The sequence below is a fragment of the Rhinolophus sinicus genome, chromosome 16 (genome assembly GCF_057876585.1).
Source record: "Rhinolophus sinicus isolate RSI-liver-muscle chromosome 16, RSI-T2T, whole genome shotgun sequence".
In the NCBI taxonomy this organism is placed as follows: Eukaryota; Metazoa; Chordata; class Mammalia; order Chiroptera; family Rhinolophidae; genus Rhinolophus; species Rhinolophus sinicus.
Window position 1 is genome coordinate 132801349 of NC_142516.1, and position 13905 is coordinate 132815253.

At 34.4% G+C, this 13905-nt stretch overlaps 1 long non-coding RNA gene across 1 annotated transcript; it reads left to right on the forward strand.

The window, feature by feature from the left end:
- The first annotated feature begins 3833 nt into the window (after positions 1–3833).
- Positions 3834–13668, forward strand: LOC148755111 (uncharacterized). Its single transcript, XR_016019351.1, has 3 exons — positions 3834–3958; positions 9504–9542; positions 12583–13668. It is a non-coding gene; the product is annotated as an uncharacterized LOC148755111 (long non-coding RNA).
- Positions 13669–13905: the final 237 nt, after the last annotated feature.

Here is a 13905-nt window from a genome sequence, read left to right on the forward strand (position 1 = left end):
TTCAGTACAGTGGAGACTGTCCTCCCTGCACAGTATATTCAGAGGGTACGACAGCACTCCCAGATCTAGCTTCGTGGTCTTCAAAGTACATTGTTGTAAGTTCTTTGCTGAGGACTTAAGATCCTGTACAAGGACACAGGTCCACAGAAGATACCTTCACAAGTATTAAGTGCCACTGCCATTTTGGTAAAAGCTTTTTGTGGTTACTGTGGAGCCAGCCTGTCCCTGACTTTGAAAACACAGAAAGTGCCAAAAAAAATGTATACACTTGTTAAGAAAGGAAAAACTATTACCATTGTAATACTCAATATATAACGATAACGAAAGATGAATACAAGTCACGTATGACTTCCACAGTTACAAGAGGTGCTCAAAGTGGTTACCATCAGCGTCCAGACACTTCTGATTACGACGAACTACTGCTTGAGCGATGTTGACCAGTGTCCACTTATATACATTTTTTTGGCACCCTGGGTATTTTCAGGTTATAATGATGTACAGCATAGACAAGTTTTATTTTTTTTCCAGCAATTCAATGCCAGAGAGAGCTCTTTGTGTCAGATAGGGTCAGTGGAACCAAAAACAAATTTCCAAAGTCAATATATTGTGTCCTCAGTTCTATATCCTCTCCCTGTTAAACACCCTCTTTTTTTAAATGAATACCACAGATTAAAGTTCCTTAATCTGACCACTGCTTCAACATATAATAGCCAAAGCCACATTGCCATGACAGTCCTTTATGTTCCTATATCGCTCCGTCTTGATTTGTTCTTCTTACTGATCCTCAAGCCGCCTTTCGTTCCCTCCGGACAGTCACTATTACGGTGACCTATGACGTACGCATCCAGTTTCTCCTCGATATTTCCAATCAATCCAGCCCACATCCCTGTCCATGGAGCAGCACTGACAGCTTCAATGTTCTATTTCTGACCGTGTGGGAAGGAATGGGGGAGGGCTTGTGGGACAGTGTTTAGAAGTCTGCCGTCATGGACATCATGTCCTGGCCTTCACATCCACTCCCCACTCACGCCCTGACTCTCGTAGAGCAACTTCCAGTCATGCAAACTCCATTCATGGGAAGTGTCCTATACAGGTGTACCACTTTTTATCCTTTATGTCATATTTTCACTGTACTTTTTCCATGTTTAGATATGTTTAAATACACAAATAGTTACGTTGTGCTACAATTGCCTACAGTATTCAGTACAGTAACATGCTGTACAGTCTTGTAGCCCAGGAGCAATAGGCTATATCATGTAGCCTAGGTGCGCAGTAGGCTATGCCATCTAGGTTTGTGTAAATGCACTCTGTGATGTTTGCACCATGACTAAATCACCTACATATGCATTTTCAGAACATATTGTTAAGTATTTTTAAATGATGCATGACTGCATATTCATGCACAGCTTGAGTAAACAAGCAAATGCCTGACATTTGATAGATTGTGACAGAGCTCATGTATAAATTTCTATAATAGTTATGAGTTGGGGAAAACTAATTACATTGTCTTAACTGTGTTCTTTTTATTACTAAAAATAGCATTTTTGTCCTCATTAATGTTTCTTAACCATAAATTCCGTCCTCACTGTTTTATAACTGCCATACCAACATTCTGGTAAATCTACCTGATATAACTTTTCCATCATCTTAGTTTCAATCTTTAAATTGGCTTCTGAAAAATATCCTGCCAATGGGATTAAAAATAGGTAATGTCAGGAGTTTCTCAGTAGTTAATTTAATGTGTTTATATATACGTACTTATGTTTGACAATATATTTAGGCAAATTCTGCCGTTTTTATCTTCTGATTATACTTTTTCAATATTTTTTCTACTTTTTTGTATTCCATTATATATTGATTGTGCTGTTATTGTTAAGTATTTATAGTCTTTTAAGAATATATGGATCTTAACCCATTTAACCCTATACTCTTTTTTTCACTCTTCCATATTTTTTCATTGGTATTTAGTTACTCCTGAATTTTAACCTGCTTCAAATAAGTCATCATTTTTGTTATCATTACCATATTTAGTCAAAATGCACTAGGATTTCACTACATATTTACCACTTTTTTTGCTCACTATTCTGTTTTGAATTTCACTTCATATTTTGGAGTGCATCTCTTAGAAATTCCATCAGTGAGTCTGTGTTAGTTAGCTGTTTATCTTATTGTCTGAAATTGTGTTTATTTTCACTTCTAAATGTGAATTTGTGTAGTATGGACTTCTAGGTTGAGAGTTACCTTGCCTCAGCTATTTGAGGAAATGTCAGTGCAGCCTGGCATGTATTGATGATGATGATGGTGAATCTTCTGTTAGTGTGTTGATTCATTTATTCCTTTACAGGTCATATGAGTTTCATCTTAAGTAGCCTTTGTTTTTGTATTGCTGCGTAACAAATTACCACATGGTTAATGACTTCAAACAATATTCATTTATTATGTCGAAGTTCTGTAAGCCAGAAATCCAGGTGGATTTGATTGGGTTGTCATAAAGCCCGAAGGCCATGCTGGGCTGTTAGCTCATTCATGTTGTAAGCAGAACCCAATTTCTTGCAGATATCAGAGATACCTATTTCCTTGCTGTCTGTCTGTCTGCTAGGGGCCCCTCCCTGCCCCTAGAACCACATGGCTTCTCACGTACCTTCTTTCATCTTCAAAGAAACACTAGCATGTCAAGTCTTCCTCAGGCTTTGACTCTCTTACTAACTCTTCTGCCACCAGCAGAAGAAAACTCTTATTTATTTTTTAATTTTTTTGAGACAAATTGATTTATTTTGTGAAAATAACAAAGGATAGAATTGACTAAATCAAAAAGATTTAAATGTTAATTCACTTGATACTTAAGAGGAAATTGAAAACTTCATTTTTAAAGAGCTCACTTGATTGAGTCAGGCCCCCCAAAATAATCTCTGTATTTTAAGATCGACTGATTTGGAACTTTAATTACATCTGCAATCTCTCTTCAGAGCAGTGCTTAGAAGAGTATTTAAATAACCAAGGAATGGGAATCTTAGGGGGCCATCATTAGAATTTGGCTTAACACAGCCTATAAGGTTTTTCCTTTGTCCTTAGAGATCTTATTTCATTATAATATATTCAGGTAGAGACCTTCTTTTTTTCTTCTTTCTTCATTATTAACTGGACCCAGTGTTTTCTTTTAGTGTGATGATTCATGCCTTTCTTGAATTTGGAAAAGTTCTGGACTTTGTCTCTTTGAATATTGACTCTCCCCATTCTAAATCTTCTATGTTTATATTTCTCCATGTTTCTTAGTTGGTGTTTTATATATTTCTGTTTACCTAGTGTTCTGGGTGATCTCCCTAAGCAATTTAAAAATCAGCAATTCTTTTTTTTTTTTTTTTAGTTTTGTCTTTTTTTGTTTAATGGATTCTGTTCCCTTAGTGATCTCTATGGAAATCCTAAATATTCTTTTTTTTTGAAGTTTTTCTGTTACTTATAATTATTGGTGTATGAATTCTTTAGTTTGTGCTGGCTGTGGACATTACCTCTTAGTGGCTTTTGTTCTTTGATTGTAAGGCCATCTCAAGCAGCAGTTAGTGTCTCGTGAGAATTCTTCACATCCTGCTTCATAGAATCCTCCCTGTGGAAGTTATTTCATGTTTTACCCTCTTAAGTCATACATTTTTTACAGCACTTGTTACACCTGGAGATCTAGAATTCAAAGGAAGCATGAATTGATATCCCGAAACTATAGTTGTTAAAGACTTAAGGTTCCTGGTTTTCTATGTGATACTTTTGTTCAGTGACCTTGGACATTACTTTCTTTATTGGTAGCTAGTCTTATAAAAGAGATACTACTGCTTATAAAATGGCCTGACTTTTAATACTACTTTAATGTAGTAGGCAAGCTTTCTTAGGACTAATTTGAGACTTTATTTTCTATTTATTTTTTTTAAATATCCAGATCAGAAGACAGCATTCACTCATATACCACCAGGTAAGTAAATTAGAAGGTTTTTTAAGATATGTGTTGAAAGTTAAGAATAAATTAATAATTCACAATTATTTTCTAGGCATTATTTAAATTGCTGCAATTTGTAAAATACATAATGCTGCAATGAATATAAGGGTGCACATATCTTTTTGAATTAGTGTTCTCATTTTCTTTGGATAAATACCCAGAAGTGGAATTTTTGGGTCATATGGTATATCTACTTTTAGTTTTTTGAGGAATTTCCATACTGTTTTCCACAGGGGCTGCACCAGTTTGGAGTTCCACCATCAGTGCACAAGGGTTCCCTTTTCTCCAGATCCTTGCCAACACGTTATTTGTTGACTTTTTTTGATAATAGCCATTCTGACTGGTGTGAGGAGATATCTAATTGTGATTTGGATTTGCATTTCCCGGATTTGCATTTCCCTGATGCTTAATGATGCTGAGCATGTTTTCATTTGTCTGTTGGCCATCTGTTTGTCGTCTTTGAGAAAATTTCTTTCCATGTCCTCTACCCATTTTTTGATCAGATTGTTTGTTATTTAATTATTGAGTTGCATTAGCTTCTTACATATTTTGGATATCAACCCCTTATCAGATCTACCATTTGCAAATATACCCTCCCATTCAGTAGGTTGCCTTCACTATGCAGAAGCTTTTTATTCCCATTTGTTTATTTTTGCTTTTGTTTCCCTTGCTTGAGGAGCATATCCAAAAAGATATTACTCAGACTGATGTCAAATAGTTTATTTCATATGTTTTCTTCTAGGAGTTTTATGGTTTCAGGCTTTACATTTATGTCTTTGACCCATTTTGAGTTAATTTTATAGATGGTGTAAGAGAGTGGTACAGTTTTATTATTATTATTATTTGCATGTATCTGTCCAATTTTCCCAACACCCCTTGTTGAAAAAGCTGTTGTTACTCCATTGTATATTTTACCTCCTTTTTCATACAGTAGGTGACCATATAAGGGACAGTTTATTTCTAGGCCCTCTATTCTGTTCCATTGATCTATGTGTCTGTTTTTATGCCAGTACCATACTGTTTTGATTATTATATCTTTGTATTAATAGTACAGTTTGAGATCAGGGAATGTAATATTTCCAACTTTGTTCTTTTTTCTCAAGATTGCTTTGGCTATTCAGGGTCTTTTGTGGTTTCATACAATTTTTAGGATTATTTGTTCTAGTTCGGAGAATGTCATTGGCATTTTACTAGTAGGAATTCTACTGAGCCTGTAGATTGCTTAGGGTAGTATGGTCAGTTAAACAATCATTCCAATCCATGAGCACGGTGTATATATCCTTCTATTTATTTGTGTCCTCTTTGGTGTCATATTTTTCAGAGTATATGTCTCTCAACTCCTTGATTAAATTTATCTTTAGGTATTGTATTCTTTTTGATGTAATTGTAAATGGGATTGTTTTCTTAATTTCTTCTTCTGATTGTTCATTATTAGTGTATAAGAACATGGCAGATTTCTGTATGTTAATTTTGTATCCTGTTGCTTTACTGAGTTCTTTTATGAATTCTATTAACTTTTATTGGATTCCTTAGGGTTTTCTCTATATAGTATCATATCATCTACAAATAACGGCAGTTTTACTTCTTTCTTTCTAATTTGGATGCTTTAATTTCTTTTTCTTGGCTGAATCTGATAGCTGTGGCTAGGACTTCCAATATTATGTTGAATAATAGTGGTGAGAATGGGCATCCTTGTCTTATTCCTGATCTTAAACAAAAAACTTTCAGATTTTCACCATTGAGTGTGATGTTAGCTGTGGGTTTGCCATATATAGCCTTTTTCAAATTAAGGTAGTTTCTTCTTTACCCACTGTGTTGATAGTTTGTATCATAGATTGATATTGAATTTTGTCAAATACTTTTTCTATATTTTTTGAGGTAATCATATGTTTTTAATCCTTGGCTTTGTTGATATGATGAATCACATTAATTGTTTTGTGGATGTTGAACCACCCTTGTATCCCTGGTGTAAATCCCACTTGATCATGTTGTATAATCCATTTAATATACTGTTGAATTTGGTTTGCTAGTATATTACTGAGAATTTTGGCATCTACGTTCATCAGGGATATTGGCCTACAATTCTCATTCTCTCTCTCTCTCTCTCTCTCTCTCTCTCTCTCTCTCTCTCTCTCTCTCTCACTCTCTTACTCTCTCTCTCTCTATCTCGCGTCTTTATCTAGTGTCTTTGTCGGGTTTTGGTATCAGTGTAATGCTGGCCGTGTGGACTGAGTCTGGAAGCATTCCTTCCTCTTCAATTTTTTGGAAAAGTTTAAGAAGGATAGGTACTAATTTTTCTTAAATGATTGTTGGAATTCACCTCTAAAGCTGTGTCTCCTGGGCTTTTGTTTGTTGGGAGTTTTTTGATTACTGCTTCAGTTTCATTACTAGTAATTGGTCTGCTCAGATTCTCTGTTTCTTCCTGGTTTCATCTTGGAAGATTGTATGTGTCTAAAAATGTATCCATTTCTTCTAGATTGTTGAATTTGTTGGCGTATAATTGTTCATAGTTTTCTTTAACGATCCTTTGTCTGTGGTGTCAGTTGTAATCTCTCCTCTTCAGTTCTGATTTTATTTATTTGTGTTCTCTCTGTTATGCTTGATGAGTCTTGCAGAGGCTTATCCATTTTATGTATCCTTCAAAGAACCAACTCTTAGTTTCATGAATCTTTTCTGTTGATTTTCTATTTCATTTGTTTCCACTCTGATCTTTCTTATTTACTTCCTTCTACTTCCTTTGGGTTTTGTTTGTTCCTCTTTTTCTAGTTTCTTTAGGTGTAAATTTATATAGTTTATTTGGGATTTTTCCTGTTTCTTGAGGTAGGCGTGTATGGCTATAAACTTTCTTCTTATAACTGCTCTTGTTATAGCCCATAGATTTTGTAGGATTGTGTTTTCATTTTCATTTGTCTCACGGTAGTTTTTGGTTTCCTGTTTTCTTTCTTCCTTGATCCATCGGTTGTTTAGAAGCATGTTGTTTAATCTCCATGTGTTTTTGTTTTTTCCAATTTTTTTCCTAGTTTGTGCCATTGTGGTCACAAAATATGCTTGATGTAATTTCAGTCTTCTTGCTCTAAATGTAGGTATACATTCAATGTATTCTTGTGAGGGGGCAAGGTCAGTGTCAACATATGCTGCCATCTTGGACCTTGCTCCAAGGCTTTCTTTTACTCTGCTTTATTGACATAACATCCACTATAGTTTTCAGGTTATTTATTTTTGGAATAATCTTTTCTGGTGGAAAGTCAGTAGGAAAGACTGTTAAGTCAAAGAATGCAGAGAAACAGGATGAATCCCAGTATGGGTTATGTTAATACCACTGTAGTATAATTAATTTTTAAATGTCTAAATTCGGTCAATATTTCCAATCTTTTCCCAAACAATAGAAAGGTTTTAGATCATTTAGCTGCAAACTTCAGTCAATAATCTCTCACATATTGTCATTTGACTCAAGTTCTGTGCTTTTTTGGTTTTTTTTTACCAACATGGCTCCCTCTCCAATAGTCACTGTTGTTACCGTGTTTCCCTGAACATAAGACCTAACCAGAAAAGAAGTCCTAGCATGATTTTTTAGGATGACATCCCCTGAACATAAGTCCTAATGCGTCTTTTGGAGCAAAAAGTAATATAAGACCTGGTCTTATTTTCGGGGAAACATGGTACTATTATTATTGTCATCGTTTTGATATTAAATGAATACTTACTAGGGTATAACAATATATTTACCAATTTTTTTTTTGCTCAGTATTCATTCTTGAATCCATTTAAAATTTTTATTTCAATTTCCTTTTTTCTGAGGTACAACCTTTTAGTTTTACTTAGTGTGTGTTGTTATAAGCATTTTGTGTTAAATGCCCGAATGTGTCTTTTATTCACACTCATCTTTGAAAGATAGCGTAGTTAAACAGACTTCTAGTCGAGAGCCACTTTCCACAACTCTTTTAAAGTACTGTGTTGTTGTAATATGACTTACTGTCATTGATTAGACCTCAGTTGTCAGTCTGATTAATTTACTTATTTCCTTCTATTTCCTCTAAATGACTTCTAAGTTTTTCTCTTTGTCCTAAATATTTTATTTTGTTATGATATGTTCTGATAGAATTTGTTTTTATTTATCCAGCTGTGGATTCAATATAGTCTTTAGATATAGGCACTCAGGTCATTCCTTTGGGTAAAATTTCAGTCATTATCTCTTCAATTATTTACTCTTCCCCATTCTTTTTATTTTCTCCATCTAAAGTGACTATATTTGGGAGAGTTATCTCATTTTAGCCTCTATGTTTCTTAACCTGGCTGTTCGTATGTTATGCTTTTCCACCTCTCTGTGTGATATTGACATCCTTATATGAGTTTCCAAATCACCCCCTTCTCTTAACAGCTATTCTTTTCTTCCCTTATTTCTGACTTGATCTATCTGGAGATCCTAAACATTTCTATAAAAGATTTTCATATTATCCATTGATTTTAATATGTAAATTTTTCTGCTGAGCTGTTGCTGTGGGCAGTAGTTTGTTGTGTAGATTTGTCAATTCCTTCTCAGGAGCAGTGATTTTTCTCATGGGAATTCTGCGACATACATTAGAAAGAGGGGAATGTGTCAGGTTTGCTTGTCTTGGGGCATGAATGTTTCAGTATTTTCTATGCTTGCTGGTTTAAATTTATGGATAGTAGAATTGAATTAAGGTCCTGCTCCTTTACATGGTGCAGACCTGGGGTTCTGCATATCTTCGTGATCCTTTTCCATCCACATGGCTGAAACAATCTGTTGAATTTCTAGTGGCCATAGTTTTTATTATCCCCATTCAAGACTACCAATCTTGGGCTTCATTCTAACTTTCTAAAATCGAAATATCTGTGCTGACAACTCCTTCCAAGCTAAGGTTATTAGAACCATATCTCTTAGGGTGTAAGTAATTCAGATCCCCTTGTAGTCATTCAGCTTTTGCTCCTGTTTTCCCTCTGACCTTCTAGTTTATCATATTTTACTGCAATAAGGAAAAGTCTTTTCTGGCTCTCAGTCTCAGGTGGGTATTAACATTTTTGTGCTATTTTCTTCAGCTTTTCTGTGGAATAGAAAGGGGGAGCTTTTCTTGTCAACTAGAAAGGGGAAGTTTCCCTTTCAGTTCAGTGTGCTAGATTGCCCTGAAGTAATATCCACTTCCTGAAGTGAAATCCACTTCTGCACATTTTAATTTGCAAAATGTGGCAATTTCCATAGCAACAAATAAAAAGATAGCTTGGAACCTGAAGGCCAAATTTAGGCATCCAGAGTCCAACTTACATACTGTGCTTAGAAGTGATAAAGAAAATAATGCATCTTTGCCATCTTGATACTTTTCCATATTGGAGAATTTAAATTTTGTACTGTAGTACTTGATGTTGGGTAAATAAGAGTGCTGCTTATTTGCATGCCCCACATGTCAAAAGAGTTAGTTTTAGTTTAAAATGGCCTGTTCTTTATTCTTAAATTAGGTGAGTTTCTTAGTATTAACTCTTAGACATTATTTTTATTTTTATTTAGATCCAGGTCAGAAAGTAGCACCCAAACGTATACCAGCAGGTAAGCAACTTAAGGAGTATTTCTTATAAATAAGTATATGTTAAAAATAAGAATGAACAAATAATTGCTTAATGTTTTTTGAACAGTCACAGTTGGTAAGGTATTGCACTAAAAATACTTATTAATATTTCCCATTCTAGGAACAAGTATTAACTCAGTTGTTTTTCTTCAGTTGACTAAATTTGTATTAACTACCTACTCTTTTGATATATAGGAAAAAACTAAATCTAATAAGATATATTTATAATTATTTTGTGAAACTAACTCATAAACAGGGCATTTCTACATCCTTTATGGTGGGATTCACAAAGGGAAATATTACTTTTTTGTTCAGATTACATTTACAGCCACAAACTCAATATGAGAACAGAGTGAGTGATTATTCCACATAGGAGGAGTTTATCTAAGAGACAGTATTATAAACACACTAAAATTTCCCACAGCCCCTCAACAGCTCACAATTATGTTAACAAGGGTTCTCTGAATTTCAGTTTCCCATGCTCCACAGTTGTGACCTTATGATCCTTCTGAAGTCATCAAATAGCAGAGGTGCCAAAAACATGTAGTATACACATGACTTGCATTCATCTTTTGTTATCGGTATATATTGAATATTACAATATTAATACAGTTTTTTTCCTTTCTTAAAATGTGTATACATTTTTTTTTGGCACCCTCTGTACATACTGGTCTGCTCACCTTCCTTTCTCCTTATAGAATTTTAGTTTTCTTGTGCTGTCTAGCATTTTTCCTTAAAGTGTCTTCTTTTAGTTACAGCCAATCCACTGGTTTCCAGAATAGCCTTTATATCCAAGTTTTCAGGCTACACCACAACATTATACAGTTTCTATCCTCCCTGATGAAGTCAGCCACTCCATTAGGGAAGTTACAGCATTTCTATATCCTTTATGCTCTCTGTTGTTTTTGGCTGACTCCTAACATAATTACCCTTTTATGGACATTAGTTACCTACTCCAAACTAAGTATGAAGAAAAAAAGCTGATTTTTTGTTGTTGTTATTGTCTCTATTCTCTATTACCATTCCCAAAGGATTTGTGATATGATGCTCAAATACTGTAATTCTTCCAAACTTTCCCTTACCTGAAAGAATTACTTTCCCTGTATACTCAGATCGCTTGAGAATAATGGCTACGTGTATTTTGCTAACCAGTTTGTAGTTAGCACCTAGCATTGTAAATGCTCAATAAATACTTGTTTAATAACGAGCGATTACTCTTGAACTTCACATACACACAGAATTAATGTTTTAACTACTCCAATTGTCCTCTCACATTATCTCCCATTATAGCATGTAATTCACATTGTCATTCACATAACTAGAATAGTGTTCAACTAGATTGAGGGATAGTTGAGGGCGTTATCCATAGAACAATATATATTGCATTTGAAGAGTGTAATTTGGAACATTTACCCATTAGTTTAGTTCGTGTTTAACATATACCAGAAAAGCATCTTGGGTTATTTTTTTCATTTAAATTTAATAAGGTGGGCAGACATAGTTGCTGTGCTTTACTGTTATAGCACCCATTGTATTTTCTTCCCTATTCTTTTTAAATTTTTATTTTCAGTATTTTTTTTTTTAATTGGAAAGACCATAGGAGATTTTGGTAGAACCACCTCCTTGGGTAAACACTACCAAAACTATATATATATATATATATATATATATATATATATATATATATATATATATAATTTTTTTTTAAAACAAATCTAATGGGTTGTACATGTCAGTATACTCACAAGTCTAGATATACAAATCCTTCTATTGGTTTGGGGGAGAGCTAACTACATTAAATAGGGGTGTTTTGTGATCAGAATAATAGGAAAAACCTATAAGTTTTGAAGATATAAAAAAATAGTAGAGGGGAAAAATGAGAAGGGTAGAATTATACTATTATCACTGAATTCTCTTGTTAATCTTACTGTCTATGTGCATATTATCTTCTCTGTCAATTAACCTCGTTTAATTTGTCTTCAATTTATTCTTTTTCATTCTTTTTGTTGGGAAATCAGAAATAAGAAATCTGTGGATATAAAAATAGAAAAGAGGCCCAAGAATTTGATTTTGACTTTTGGTAATAATTAATATAAAAATAGAAATTCTGCAGATATTTCTCCTTTAGCAAAATTTTGAAAGAGGAAGAAACTGCCATAAATTATAACATAATATTGTCAGATTGTATTGTATCAAACCAAAGCATTATTTCCTTACTTATTTAGATCCAAATCACAGGAAAGCACCCAAACGTAAAACAGTAGGCAAGTACGTTAGGATGTGTCTCTCAAAATAAATGTTTGAAATTAAACTGAAATTCACAATTCCTAAGTATTTATTGGATAGATGAATTGGTAAATTATTACACCAAAAATAATTCATTAATCTTTACTAATCTTGTTATTGATGGGTATTTAAATCACTTAAAATTTTTTCTTCAGTTTAGTAAAGTTCTCTTAAGTTTGTTTGGAACTTGCTCTTATGGACAGAATAAAATTAAAGAATTGAATCTAATAAGGTCTGACATGTAAATTAATCTATAAAATTAATTCATAATCAGGGCCACTTTATCCATTAGGCACTGGAGGCACAATGCTTAAGGCCTGAGTTTCCAAGTGACAAAAAAAACACTCTTTATAACATGAAAGACCAAAAATGATTGGCTGCAAGATATGGAAAAAGTACAATTAACATGTATTTAAATTTCTGAAAAATTGCAAAGATTAGCTTGTTATATTCATGAACATTTCATTGTATGTGGGAAAACAATGTTAGATTTTTCTCATTTGCAAGTGCTTCTAATTAAATATGATGGCTCCTCAAACATCACAGAAAACTATAGAGAGTACGTTACAGCCAAATAATATCACAAGAAAAATTGTAAAAATTCTTTCTAGAATTCGTTTTTCTGCCATATGAATTTTTTGCTTGCCAGCACCCCAACTGTTTGTGTTTTGCAGTGGAAGGGAATTTATTTGCTATCAGTACCTTATGCGTGTGTGTCTTTGTTTTCTTTCACAGTAATGAGTAATTCCTTCAGAAGGCAGTGGACAATACTGAGTATCTCACTGAGAAATGAAAATTTCACCTTTCCTCTCCTGGTTACAGCTGAAACAATAAACTGAATGTGGGCCACTTGGCATGCCTGTCTGTTTTTCCTCTTTTCCTCTACCCCTGAGGCTGCAGTTCTCCCATTTCAGGGACCTGAACTGAAGATAGCCATCTCAACTCCAGCACTTTCATCCCCACCCAGCTCCCTCAGCTCTTCTCTGCAGCTCTCCCACTACTCACTTGGATTTACTGCCGGGGGCCCCAGATGGTGGGGATTTGCAGCAACTGCCCTTACTCAGGAAGGGCTCTGGGTGGTGGGCCATGTTCCCCTCCTGTCCTTCTCATTGGATTTGGTTGGCTGCACGTAGGGCTCAGTAAATCCAGATATCTGCCCACCTCTCTCTCCCTACAGCCCCAAACCAGGCTTCTGAGGGAGGCTATATTCACTTTGGAGGCTATAATCTAGGCCCTGGTTCTACCCACCACCTTTCTCTTGCCCCTCTGCTGGGAGACCCAAAGGTGAAGTGCAGAAGACAGAAGGGCCCAGAGAGCTTGGGCTTGGGTTTCAGGGGCAAAGATTAGCCCCTTCCTAGAGTTTCGTATCAGGATTGATAAATTGAGTTAGTAAAAGATTCATTTTCCATGTTCTGAAAGGGTTTGTATAAAATTGTTTAGTTTTTAAACTAAATATTTGGCAAAATTCACCAATAAACCTGGAGCTTTATTTGTGGGAAGATTTTAAATTATGGATTTAATTTCTTTAATGATAGAGGACTATTCAGGTTTTCCATTTATCTTGTGATAGTTTTTAAATATACTGTAATCTTAAAGGAGTTTTTCCATTTCATTTAATGGTCAATCTTTTGGCATAAAGTTGTTCATTATATCCTTTTTAATGCCTACAGGATCTATAGTTATGGCCCCTCTTTCATTCTTGATCATGGTGATACTTATTCTCTCTCTGATCAGTCTTGATAAGAGTTTTTGTGTATAATTAATCCACTGATCTCATCAGACTTCCTCTTGACTTTGTTGTTTTTCTTTATTGTATTTCTGTTTTCTGCTCCACTGACTTCTGCCTTTTTAAATTTTGCTCTTTATCTAGCTTCTTGAAGTAAAAGTTTATATAAGTGATTTTAAACCTTTTCTAATTCATTTAAAGGTATAAATTTGCTGTGTGTACTTTAGCTTCATTTCATGAAAATTAAATGTATTTTCATTATTCTTGAGGTCAAAACATTTTCTGATTTTTGTCTTGATCTCTGAATTATGGGTTACTTAGAAGTGTGTTAA